The sequence below is a fragment of the Pleurodeles waltl genome, chromosome 7 (assembly GCF_031143425.1).
Source record: "Pleurodeles waltl isolate 20211129_DDA chromosome 7, aPleWal1.hap1.20221129, whole genome shotgun sequence".
Lineage (NCBI taxonomy): Eukaryota > Metazoa > Chordata > Amphibia > Caudata > Salamandridae > Pleurodeles > Pleurodeles waltl.
The window spans coordinates 309,171,068-309,185,967 of NC_090446.1; positions in this window are offsets into that span (position 1 = coordinate 309,171,068).

The following is a 14,900-nucleotide window of genomic DNA, read 5'->3' on the forward strand; positions in this document are numbered from 1 at the left end:
TTGTCACTCATAGCGGTGCCAGGTGTAATCAGAGGACCATTTGTTCTACTGATGCCATTGCCATCGTACCACTCCACCTAAGATAGTCGGTCCAGACTTTAGCCTACTAGCCTTACACCCAATGTCCATTTGACATGTCCAATGTAGGACTTCAAGCCAGTCAACTGCAGAGGGGGCAAGATGGATCAGTTCAATGCTTATAGATCTCTCTTCTAACGAGTAATAGGAGACAGAATAACAGACCCTTCTGTGCTCTGTTTAAAAGGCAGGGTGAAACTCCATCTACCCCAAACAAAACCAGGCTAGAGTTCAAATTAATGTCAGTTCCCAGAATGTCTTTTATAATGGTCTGGACATTCTTCCAGAAACCTCTAATGACAGTGCAGGAATAAAAAAGATGCTCATTATTAGCCTTCGGAGGGCCACACCTTCGACACTTCAGAATTGGCGCCTGCAAAAATTCTGGGGAGTCCAATATAGCCAACTGATATCTGTGAATCTTGATATTTCCTGACTGGATACCTACCAGGAAAACAAACTTGTGTTCATGTGCAAAGGTGTTACCAAGCATGCAGGGAAAACTCATGATAAATTGCCTGAATTGGTTCTAACATATTAGATAGATCTGAGTTGAACCAAGTCACTGCAGAAAAAAAAGTGTATGTTTTAATGAGAATGACATTTGTAGTATGAGAACAGCAGGAATGAAAATGCAAACTGGAGAATTAATTAAGAGCATTTGAAGATGGAGAGAGTTGGATAATTGGGAAAGAAGGTGGAAGAAAAAGAAAAAACAAAAGAAACCGAAGGAACAGCCTCCTCCGTCCATAAAGAATGGAGAAGGTACCTCAGCTTTCCAATTAATAAAAGTGCCTGGTGGAAGTTATGTCTATGTGCCTTGGAGTAGGAGTAATCTTGTGTCGTTCACCAATGATTTTTCCTAGATTGAAAGAGAAAACCGTCTAATGGTATAAACAGGTTGAGCTATTTGTGAAGCTTTTGCAGGTTTTGTGGGTGGATTTAAAAACGTTCTTGTGGGTGGAACGTAAAGTGGCTATAAAATGGCCAGAGAGAGAGCCTCAGAGAAATCCAATAACGAATGCCCCTTCACCTTTGGGGATGAAAATATATCAACAAGGGATGACCTTTTTGAAAGGTAAAACACCAGCAAAAGACATAGATTGGCTTAAGATTGAAATGAAAACAAGAGCCTAAAAAGTCAGCGCATGTTTTTTTATTGAGAGATTGCTGTAGGTGTTTAAACATAGTGTATAGTGGATTCTTGAACCTAAAGATGTGAGAACGTTTGTGTTGAGGTTTGTGATGGGATTGAGACCTAAGATTAGTTTGATGAATCAACAGCATTTGATTTGTTAGGAGAATAAGTCAGTTGAGATTTTGAGCTATGCAAAATATTGCAGTAAAGAAATGGAAATGAAGCATAAACATTTGAAAGAGAAGCTGATGGTGGCAGAGATGAAAGCAGCCCAAAGAGGAAGTCAGAATTAACCATTTGTGGGAGATATAGGTAATATGCAAGGGTGTATCAACAGGGAGCTCCGATGATGCAGGGTAGAAATGGGTTCCCATGGCAGGGTAGAAGACGTGTTGTTCCAATTAATCTGAGTCCTGGAATTGATGTGGCAACTTTGAAAAAGACAAATCCTTGCCATTATTGTATTAAGTTGAGGCACTGGAAGCAAGAATGTCGTATGAATCCTCAGACAGAGAACACAAAATTTGAATGTGCCTCAAGCACCAGCGATGTAGGTTCCCCAAGCTCAAATGCACAGCAGAATGCATGAGATCCTAGAGTGAATTCAAATCAGGTCCCAAATCTGAACCAAGATTTTTGCCAAAATCAGGGTGCGTTCCAGCAGTTCCCTATATTTGAAGTGTTCGAGAACTACCGTCCTTAGATGTCTTTATGATAGTGCCTGAGAGGGGGGGAAGATTGCGTGCTTGGGCCAGTGTTAGAGGTAGCCCAGAGTGATCCATTTGTGGATGGTGAGATGAATTACCACCCCATATTGTTCTTGGTCGATACTGGTGCTACCCGTTCTACTACCACAACAGTGGAAATTCTAAACCTACCCCTCTCTGAAAAAATAAATCCAAGTTGTAGGAGTTGCAAACAAGTGTATGAGAAACCCAGTAACAGAAGAAGTGCCTGCTAAAATTGGGTCCTTTGAAGATAATAACCAGCTCATGATAAGTGTTTCCAGTCCAGTGATTCTCTAGGAAAGAGACCTCTTGTGCAACCAAAATTGCAACATCTATTGTTTCTCAAGAGGTATTGAACTACAAACTCATGGTGAGGAAGTTGCCTTTAAAATGTCAAGAGACGGTCTTTCCATTGCACTGTTCCCCATGATGACAATTGATGAGTTACAGCGGGATCTCGGAGATAAGGTAAAGCCTGAAGTTGGGGACTTTTCAGGAGAGGACATAGGTCTCATCAAAGGTGTTGAGCCTGTCCACGTTATAGTGAAACCTAATGTTGAGTACCCAAGAACCCCACAGTACAATTTGACCGATTCGAAACAATTGCAGGGATTACTTTGGTAATCAAATCAAATTCATGATGCAACAAGATATTTTAAAAGAGATAATGGGAAGTCCATGTAACTCACCCATTATGGGCTTGCAGGAGCCTGGCTGTAAGTATTGCATTGTTCAAGATCTGAAAAAAGTGAACATCATTGTTGTTCCATGGTGTCCCACAGTACCAAATCCAGCTGTAATTTTGTTATAGATTTCATGTGAGCATAAGTGGTTCACTGTTATCAATTTGTGACAGGCATTCTTTTCTATACCATTGAACAAGGATAGCCAGTTCCTCTTTCTCTCCAGAACCTTGTTTTGGCATGTTGCTGAGTCGCACAAGGGTATACTGAGAGCCCTTTGATCTTCAATCAGATCCTCAAAATAAATCCTCAGACCCTAGTCATGCCCTGCAACTCAGTCCTAGTACAATATATTGACAACCTACTAGTGGCGTTGTAAACACAGGAAGCTTGTAAGCAAGACACCATTGCTTTGCTGAACCATCTAGCTGAGAATGGACATAAAGTGTCCCTATTAAAGTTGCAGTGGGTTCAGTACCTTGGACATCAAATTGACTTAGGAGAGAGAAAGGTGTCATAAGAGAGGATTCCAGCAATCCTGAAAATTAATCCACCAACTATCCAGAGGGGCGTCAGGATGTTTTTGGGAATGGCGGGCTACTGTCGCCAGTGGATACCCAAATTTTCCCTAGTGGCCAAGCCTTTCAGAGGCTGTCACACAAGGATGTGTCTGATTCATTACCCTGGGATAATAATTGTTTGGTTGCCTTCCTGGAGCTGAGAGAAAGTTGTTTGTTCTCTTTTGCAGTGAGATGGAGGCCTGTGCTTACACAAATGCATGGCAATCCAAGGAGGCCTGTGGCCTACGTTTCTGCTACACTTGACCCAGTAACAGCAGTGCTGCCAGGCTGCCTTAAAGCAGTAGCGGCAACAGGTATCAGCATCAAGAAGTGTGAGAATATTGTGATCAAAGCAAAAACAACAAGTGATGAACGGAATGCTGAACACTGTCAAACATTCACCCCCAGTAAAGTGATCTGGGCCTAAATCCATCGTTTCTTTGCTGCCCATGCCATTCCAGTTTGGACCCAGCCATATGCAAATCAGTCTTGACCCTGTTCCCCATGGGAACAGTCCAGCCCGAACTGCTAGGCCAGGTCTTCCCTGGACTGGAAACAAGCATCCTGGGACCGGTTTCGGGGTTTCACCTCTCATCAGCCAGGCTAGCTTGAATCCAGTGGCATGGGAAGCACGGGACCCACGTCTGGGCATACCCTTCCCACTTAGGACGACAAAGCAAAAACAACAAGTGATGGACGGAATGCTGAACACTGTCAAACATTCACCCCCAGTACAGTGATCTGGGCCTAAATCCATCGTTTTTTTGCTGCCCATGCCATTCCAGTTTGGACCCAGCCAAACTGGGGTGGCATGGTGAGCAAAAGAACGATGGATTAAACCCAGATCTGTGACTGGGGGTGAATGTTTGATTTATTCAAAATTCTGTCCATCACCTGGTCTTTTTGCAATTTTCCCCCTAAGTGGGAAGGGTATGCCCAGATGTGGGTCCCATGCTTGCTATGCCACCACATTCAAGCTAGCATGGCTGGGGAGGGGTTATACCCCGAAACTGGTCCCAGGATGCTTGTTTCTGGTCCAGAGAGGACCTGGCCTAGTGTTCGGGCTGGACTGTTCCCATGAGGACAAGGGTCAAGACTGATTTGCATATGGCTGGGTCCAAACTGGAATGACATGGCAAGCAAAAAAACTGATGGATTAATCCCAGATCTGTGACTGGGGGTGAATGTTTCTTTTGTTCCACATTCCATCCATCATCTATTCTTTTTGTACTGGATTCAAGCTAGCCTGGCTGATGAAGGGGATATCGCAAAACTGGTCCCAGGATGCTTGTTTCTGGTCCAAGGGGGACCTGGTCTGGAAGTTCGGGCTGGACTGGTCCTATTGCAAGCAGGGTCAATACTGATTTGGAGATGGCTGGGTCCAATCTGGAGTGGCAGGTTGAGAAAAAAAGAAGGATGGATTAAACCCATATCTATGGCTGGGTTGAATGCTTGATTTGTTCAGCATTCCGTCTATCATCTGCTCTTTTTGCTTTTGTCTCCCTAAGTTGGAAGGGTATGACCAGATGTGGGCCCGGGCTCAGTGTGCCACTGGAATCAAGTTATCCTAGCTGATGAGGGGTGAAACTTCAAAACCAGTCCAAGAATGCTTGTTTACGGTCCAGGGAGGGCCTAGCCTGGCAGTTCAGGCTGGACTGTTCCCATGGTAAGCAGGGTCAAGATTGATTTGCAGATGGCTGGATCCAAACTGGGGTGCCATGGTGAGCAAAAAAACAATGGATTAAACCCAGATCGGTGATTGGGGGTGAATGTTTGATTTGTTCAGCATTCCATCCATCATCTGTTCTTTGAACTTTCGAAGAGTGTTATTTTCAAACTTGTATTGACAAATCCGACTTTATCATTAAAAAGGATTAATCATTACAAGTTCATAGATAACAAACGTGACATCTCTACCACCTCTGGTTTAGGAATTACAGCATATTAAGTATAATAAGGAATCCCCAATGTTATTCTATGGGAGGGGTAGGCCTCACAGTAGAGAAAGACAAATTCAGGAGTTTTTCACTACTAGTGCATGTGCAACTAAGAAGTACATGTCCATTCGTTTAATTAGACAGCACTTTGCCCTATGGGCTACCTAGGGCCTACCTTAGGGGTGACGTATATGCAATAAAAAGGTAGTCCAACTCTTGAGAAGTGGTTTTAAATGCCAAGTCTTTAAGTTGCTATGGCAGGCCTGGGGCAAATTTTAAGGGGGTGCACAATAAGTTGCTGCAGGCCCACTGGTAGCATTTAATTTATAGGTCCTGGGTAAATGGTATACCACTTTACAAGGAACTTACATGTAAATTAAATATGCTAATCAGGTATGTGCCAATCAAACTTTGTTTTAGGGAGAGAGCACATGCACTTTAGCACTGGTTAGCAGTGGTAGAGTGCACAGAGTTCTAAGGATCATAAGCAAAACTCCACTAAAATGTAGGAGCAAGGCAAAATGTTTGGGTTGACCCTGTAGAGAGAGCAATTTTCAACAGTTACAAATTGAAAATCCAAAAGTTATGTTTTCTTTAAAGTGTTGTAACATCTATAGAGCTGCCCAACCAATTTCTGCCAGCGCCAAAAGACGATTAAGCTTACAATAAGCACTACTGTATATGCATTTCTTTGCTTATATTGCGTAGCTCACAAAAATAATACCCTTTACAGCCAAAACAGACAAAAAACGCACATAAATGCATAGTGTATGGTATGCTCTACCAATGCTATTGTACACACTGGGACTAAATTACTGCAAAGGCAAAGCATCCCTCATTAATAATAAATCTTAAAACACACCTACTCTAATTATCATACTTCAGCATCATAAGGCAAATCATAGCTCCCCTAGCCCCTGTACCGCCTCTCCCCAGTCAGGTAGAGCCTACAAAATATTGTTTATGATATAACTGCAATACAATAAAGTACTGCATAATAAAACAAACATCAAACACATCAGCATTTTACATTTTACATTACATTGCACAGTCCTCTTTTAATCTCTGACTTTCACTCAGCCCATTTGCTTATAATATAGTGGCAAAGCAGCGTCTGCCACCTTATTATTCAATAGTTTAGTTTGTCAGCAAAGGAGCATGTGCAAAAACAAAGAAGCAAACATTACATTGACGATAGGAAGATAGATGATAGGTACAAAAAACAAGTGTGGATAAACATTTTAATTGAAATTGTGATTCTTACTATCATAAATTAAACAAAACAGACAGGATTATTAGGATAAATTCAAGTGGCATCCACTGGCCAGAATGCTCCAGACATTTATTCTTATTTCCATTCTACAGCTCAGAAGACATTAGGATTGTATTATTAAAGCAAATACATTTAATAATAATACATACAGATTCACCAAGTTTACAATGTAGATTAATTTTCTCTAAACATTACATGTAGCCTTTGTATCCTTTTAATTTTGGAGATGTTCTAAAAAGATAAGGATTATCTTTTTATAAATATTGGTATGGAACACTGTTGCTTTCTTATATGTAATTTCTCAATTAATGCTTTAATACATATTTGTGCAGTTCCCTCCTATCCGCAACACTCCAATCTGCAGCACTCCAAAACGCACCACTCCAATCCAAAACAATCTGCGCCACTCCAGTCCAAAACAATCTGCCACATTTCTATCCATCCAACTCTATTCCAAAACAATCTACAGCGCTCCAGTCTACACCACTCCAATCTGCCCAACTCCAATATCCACCATTTTAATCCACCACACTACAATCCAAAACAATCAACCACACTCTAATACACCCCACTACAAAAGGTCACAAAATAATCTGCAGCATTCAAATCCATCCTACTCCAATATGCCCTACTACATTCCAAAAAACATTACCCAAATCCAATATGACTTACTGCAATCTGACCCACTCCAAATCCACCCAACTCCAGTCCAAAACAATATGCTGACTCCAATCCGCAACACTACAGTCACACTCTGAGTCTGCCCCACTCCAATCTAGGCCGCTCCAATCCAAAACCAAAACAATCTACCACACTCCGTACTCACTCACTCAAATAAAAAACAATCTACCACACTCTAATATATGCTACTTCAATCCACAAAACACTACAATGCAAACAACTCCAATCTGCTGCTTTCCAATGCTAAACAACCTATCCCACTCAAATATGCCCCTCTCTAATCTACCACACACAAATCCAAATGATCTACCCACTCCAATCTGCCACACTCCAACCTGCCCCACTACATTATAACCAACCCAATACAAAACAATCTGCCCCACTCAAATCTGCCCCACTCCAATCTCCAATCCACCACATTCCAATCCCAAAACACCTACCACACAATAATTAGCCACAGTCCAGATTGCCTCACTCCAATCTGAATTACTCTAACTATTCCAATCCAATCCACTGCAATCCAAAACAATCAAACCCACTACAATCTTACACACTCTGGGGCATATTTATACTCCGTTTGCGCCGAATTTGCGTCGTTTTTTTCGACGCAAATTCGACGCTAAACTAACTCCATATTTATACTTTGGCGTTAGACGCGTCTAGCGCCAAAGTTCATGGAGTTAGCGTCATTTTTTTGCGTGAACACCTTCCTTGCGTTAATGATATGCAAGGTAGGCGTTCTCGTCTAAAAAAATTACTGCGATGCTATTGCGTCGGATTTATACTCCCGGGCAAAAATGACGCCCGGGAGTGGGCGGGACTAAAAAACCCGCATTTGCGCCGGATTTTAGCGCCTGGGTCAGGGCAGGCGTTAAGGGACCTGTGGGCTCAGAATGAGCCCAGAGGTGCCCTCCCAAGCCCCCAGGGACACCCCCTGCCACCCTTGCCCACCCCAGGAGGACACCCAAGGATGGAGGGACCCACCCCAGGGAAGAAAAGGTAAGTTGTGGTAATTATGTTTTTTTTTTTTTTTGTGGCATAGGGGGGCCTGATTTGTGCCCCCCTACATGCCACTATGCCCAATGACCTGTCCCCTGGGCATGGCCATTGGGCAAGGGGGCATGACTCCTGTCTTTGCTAAGACAGGAGTCATGTTAATGGGGGTTGGGCGCCCAAAAAAAATGGCGCAAATCGGGTTAAGACGGTTTTTTTGCCTCAGCCTGACTTGCCCCATTTTTAGACGCCCAAACGCCATTTTTCCCTACGCCGGCGCAGCCTGGTGTACGTGGTTTTTTTTCACGCACACCAGGCAGCGCCGGTCGGCTAACGCCGGCTAACGCCAATCAATAAATACGGCGCCCGCATGGTGCTTCAGAATGGCGTTAGCCGGCGCAAATTTTTTTGGCGCAAAACTGCGTTAGCGCAGTTTTGCGTCAAAAAGTATAAATATGGGCCTCTATTCTTAACCAATGTATCCCACTCCAATTAAAAAAATATTCAGCAGTCTAATATGCCCCACATCAATCCTCCACACTCCAGTCTAAACCACCTCGCTCCAATCCACCCACTCCCTACCAATTCACCCAATTTCAATCCACCATAATCCATCCCTCTCCAATTCAATACACCATACACCAATTAAATCCACCCTAATAAAATATACCCCACTTCAATCCAATCCACCTCACCTCAAACAAATCCACCCTACTTTCTCCACAATCTACCCCACTCCAATCCAATAAACTACAATGCACCCTACTCCAAACCAAAACAATTTACCCTACTCCAATCTACCACACTCCATTTCAAAACAATCTGCCCCAATCAAATCCAAAACAATATGCCCCACTACAAACAAAAACAATCTGCCCACTACAGTCAAAAACAATCTCACCACTCAGTCCAAACAAATACCACACTACAATCTGCCCAACTCCGATCCACAACTATCTGCCCCACTCAAAACTGCCCCACTCTATTCAACACAACTCCAAACCAAAATAGTGCCCCACAACATTCTCCCCCATTCCTATACAAAAAAATATAAACCAATCCAAACTGCCCAAATCAAATTCAAACATATTTATCCGCTCAAAACCACATAACTCCAGTCCTCACCACTCCAATACAATACACTTCACATTAATCAAATAAAACTCGACCAAATCAAATTCACCCCACTCCAATCCACTACAATGCACCCCACTTCAATCCAATCTGCCACACCTGTTCACTAACCACAATCCAATACACCCTACTCCAATCCAATCAACCACCATACACAACACTCCAAACCAAAAATATCTACCATACTCCAATCTATACCACTCACATTAAAACTAGTCCGACCCACTTTAAAACCACAACAATCTACCCCACTACAATAAAAAATAATCTTGTCACTCCAATCTAAAAAGATATGCACCGCTCCAAAATACCTCACTCCAACCATCACGACCTGTAACACTTCAGTCAGCCCCACTTTAATCTGTCCAAACAATCTACCCCATTCCAATTTACCCCAAACCATTCCAAAACTATCTGCCACACTCCAGTCTGCCCCACTCCAATCTGGCCCACTGCAATTCAAAACAATCTTCCCCACTCCAGAGTCACTCCCTCCACTCACAAACTGTCTACCACACTCCAATATACACTGCTACAATCCCCCCACACTACAATCAAAACAATATACAACAATACAATTTCATCCACTCCAGCAAAACAATTCTACCCTACTCCAATCCACCACTCTCCAATTTGCACCACTCGAATCCAATACACTTCCCCAATTCACCTACTCCATCCCAATTCACCTCACTCCAGTCCACCATAATCCACCCCACTTCAATCCAATTCACTACACAACAATCCAATCCACCCTAATCAAAGCTAACCCACCTCCAATCCATTTCACCTTACCACAATACAATCCACTACACTCCCTCCCAAATATACTCCACTCCAATCCAATCCACCACAATACACAATAGTCCAAATCAAAACAATCTACTCTTCTCCAATCTACACCACTCCAATCCAAAACAATCTGCCATACTAATATCAAAACAATCTGCCCACTGCAATCTGTCCCACTACAATCCATCCAACTCAATTCACAACCAATCCATTCCAAAATAATCTACCACACTCAAATTTGCCCCAATAAAAACCACAACCTAACAATCTTAAAAAAACTACCTCACTCAAATCTACAACAATCTGCGGCAATACAATCCCTCCAACTCCATTCTCAACCACTCCAATAAAAAACAATCTACCATACTCCAATCTGCCCCCCCTCTAAACAGACACACTCCAATCCAAACATATACTCCACTCTAATCAAACCCACTCAAATACAAAACAATCTGCCCCACTCCAATCTAACACATTACACTCCAAACCAATCCTCCACACTGCAATACAAAACAAAATGTCCTACTACAACCTGCACCACTCTAATCTGCCAAACTACAAGCTACCACACTCCAAACCACACAACTCCAATCTCCTCCATTCTAATACTAAACAAACTACCCCACTAAAATCTACCCCAGTACAATCTACCACACACAAATCTAAACATCTGCCCACTCCAATCTGCCACAATTAAATCCCTCTTAATCCAATATATCCCACTCCAATTGAAGATAATCTGTGACACTCAAATCTGTCCCACTCCAATCCGCCACAGTTCTTTAAAAAACATCTACCTCACTCGAATCTACCACAATCCAAATTGCCACACTTAAATCCAAAATAATCTGCCCATTCCAATCTGCTTTGCTCCAATCCAAAACAATCAAACCCATTACAATCTTACCCACTCCATACCAAAACAATCTACCCCGCTACAATCTACCACATTGCAATCCCAAAAAAATCTACACCAGTCTAAAACACCCCACTACAGTGTGCCACACTCCAGTCAAAAACACCTCACCTTAATCCACCCAGTCCATGCCAATTCACTCCACTATAATCCACCACAATCCATACCTCTCCAATCCAATACAAAATACAGTTCAATTCACCACAATACAATGTACCCCACTTCAATCCAATCCACCTCACCTCAATAAAATCCATCCCACCTTCTACATAATCTACCCCACTCCAGTTCCATACACCAGAGTAAACTGCACTTCAAACCAAAACAATTTACCCTACTCCAATCTACCCCAATCCATTTCAAAACAATCTGCCACCTTCAATCCAAAACAATCTTTCCCACTGCAAACAAAAACAATCTAACCACTACAATAAAAGGTGTTGCCACTACAATCCAAACAAATTCACCACACTCTAATCTGCTCAAAACCAATCCACAACAATCTGCCACACTCACAACTGCCCCACTCCAATTAGCAATAGTCCAATCCAGAAATAGATTCACAGCATTCCCTCTCACTCCTATACAAAAAATATGAAGCATTCCAAATGCCAAATCCAATCCAAAATATATATATCCACACAACTCTAATCCACCACACTTTAATACCATCCACCTCATCCCAATCATATCCACCTCAACCCAATCTAATTCCCCATTCCAATCCACCACAATGCACAGCCCAACAATCCAATGTACCACACACCTATTCAATCCAGCACAATCCAATAAACCCCACTCCAATACAGTCCACCACAATACACTTCACTCTAAACCAAAATATGTATCCTACTCCAATTTATACCACTCCCTTTCAAAACAATCTGCTCACTCCAATCCAAAACAACCTGTCATGCTACAATCAAAAGCAATCTCAGAACTCCAATCCCCAAAAAACTCACTTTACTCCAATATGCCCTACTAGAATTCAACACAATCTGCACCACTACAATTTGCCTCACACCCATCAGTGCCACTCCAATATAAAACAATCTGTCCCACTCCAATCTACCCAACACTATTCCAAAACTATTTGCCCCCACTCCACTCGTCCCCACTCCATTCTGCCACACCCCAGTCCATCCCACTCTAATATTACCCACTCTAATCCAAAACAATCTGTCACACTCAGATCTGCCCCACTCCATTCACCACACTCAAAACCAAAAACATCTACCCCACTCTAATCTGAAATAATATGCCCACTCCAATCCAGTCCACCCCAAACCAAATCAAACACATCCAATACAGTCTTACCCACCCCACAGCAAAAATATATTCCCCACTACAATCTACTCCAGTACGATAAATAAAATATGCCAGTCTAATACGTGCCACTCCAATCACCCACATTCCAATCCGAACCACCTGACCCCAATCCACCCACTCCATGTCAATTCACCCCTCTCCAATCCACCACAATCCATACCTCTCCAATCCAATAAAACATACACCAATTCAATGCACCCCAATACAATATACTCCGCTTCAATCCAATCCATGTCACTTCAATCAAATCCACTCCACTTTCTGTACAATATATAGCCCGCTCTAATCCAACAAACAACAATACATTCCACTCCAAACTATAACAATCTATACCATTCCAATCTACCCCACTCTAAATCAAAACAGTATGCCCCACTCCAAACCAAAACAATATACTCTACTGCAATCACAAAGAATATCGTCCCTCAAATCCTAATCAATTTTCCCCACTACCATCTACCCCACTCCTATCCAAAACAATCTAATACACACCAATCTAATCCATTTTAAAAAACAATATAGCACATTACAATCAAAAACAACACACCACTCTACGATTACCCTCACTAAAATCCAAAACAATCTGCCCCACTCTAATATACTCCAACACTATTCAAAACAATATGCCCCACTACAATCTACCCCACACAAATCCAAAACAATAAAACATTCTCTAATCTCCCCAACACCAATAATAAACATTGCACACACTCCAATTCACTTCACTTCAAACCACCCCCACTTCAATCCAATACATCTCATACAAATTTAATTCATCCTACTCCAATTTGCCACACACCAATCAATTCCACCACTGCCCCGCTCTCTTTTCTTTTTACATAAATGATGCAACAGAGTCCCTGAGATAGTGTGTTAACGATTCACCCACCATAAACAAGGAAAATATTCTGATTCTTCTTTTTGCGGATGACTCGTTATAAAATTCTAAGTCACCTATGGGTCTCCAAAATGTATTGACTACGTTTCTGTCATTTTGTGTGGAAAGACCTTAGAGATAAACTACACAAAAATGAAATACATGGTCTTTAGTAAGAACTCTTCTAGAAATAATTGTGTCAGGTTTGAGCAATGCAAAGTTCGAGAGGGTGTTGTGCTTTGACTACTTGGGAGTCACTCTGACAGATAAGTTTAGGTGCTAATCCCGAACTGCACAGAGTTTGCTCAAGCTGATACACAGGTCTAATGCCATTGTATGCTTCTTTGAAGCAACTTTCACTTGATCAATATTACCTGCTCTTGAGACCTACCGTGCTAAAGCCTTGAATGCGGCCATCTATGAAGCTGAAATTTGGGTGTACACAAACATACACAGGCTAGTAGTTGCTGAAAACAATTTTAATAGGGCCCTATTGGCTGTTCCTGTTAGTACACCACTCATCCCCCTGCGCCACGATGTAGGCATCAATGGTGTGTCTGACCTTGCCCAGTTGAAACCTCTCCTCTACTGGGTGAGCATTTGGTCAACCCTCGAATTGAATATTACAGAGATAGTTTACGGGATTTATCAAGCCACAACCATGCTCTCAAAACACCTTGGTTGAGGTTTGTTTATAGCTGGAGTAGGAGGCTGAAGTTATTGGCACTCTGGGATAATCCCCAGTGGATTCATAAGGTGGATAAACAGGTTGTCAAGTTGGTGTTACATTTTGGAGCACCAACTTTCTAGGACCAATTTGGGCCACTTAACAGAAAGGCTTCTAGATCTTAAAACTGCTCTGTTGTTTGAGCCCTTCCTGGAAATTGTTTCTCAACCTCTGGCTAAGTGCCTTTACCTGCAATTTAGGTATGGGTGTTTTCCTTTGAACATTTCTTGGAGCACTTTGTCCGAGGGGTATGTATCTGCTTTATGTCCTGTATGTGGGTTGGCTTCTGAGTCATTTAATCATATTGTTACTGTCTGTCCAGGCTACTGCGTAGCAAGACATCAATAGCTCCGACCTCTCTGCTTATGTCTAGGGATTGCAAACTTTCTGGTGGCACTGTGTTTGTTTAGGATAAACACTACAGGACTAATTGTATACTCAGATTTCTTGTCTCCGTATGGCATTAGCCTGCCAAATTTTTAAGTGAGAATCGATCGAGTAAGTATAAGTTTGTGGCCAAGACCAATTCACAAAGGGGTGATGATAACCAGTAAATATAATGGCTTGCATTAAATGTAACAGTAAATTTGCATTCAGGGATATTACTCTGCATTAATACATATAGAATATAATTATTCAGAAATGCACATACTTACTTCATTTTGTTACTAACAAAAGGACTTTCTGAGTATCAAGGCATCTTAAGAATCAATGATTTCACTAGAACATATTGATCTTTTATTGTCTTCAATGATCAGGCTGCATTGATTTATTGATATATGATACTTTTATTAGGTTTGATCATGGGTGCAAGGTGCTATAGGCAGTTTTGTGGATTATGAGTTGATTCTGATAGCTCTTAATGGTTTACAACCCCTGCACCACCTTTTTAGGTAATCGTTGCTAGGAGAGCTAAGGTCTTAGGAATTGTGTGGTTTTTTTTTCAGGGTTACAGTTCAAACTGGCTTAGTATTGTGTATTTTGTTTACCCCATGTTTAACCCATGTTTACCCCAGCTATTCTAATATTTATTGGGAGTCATACTTTTGCAGAT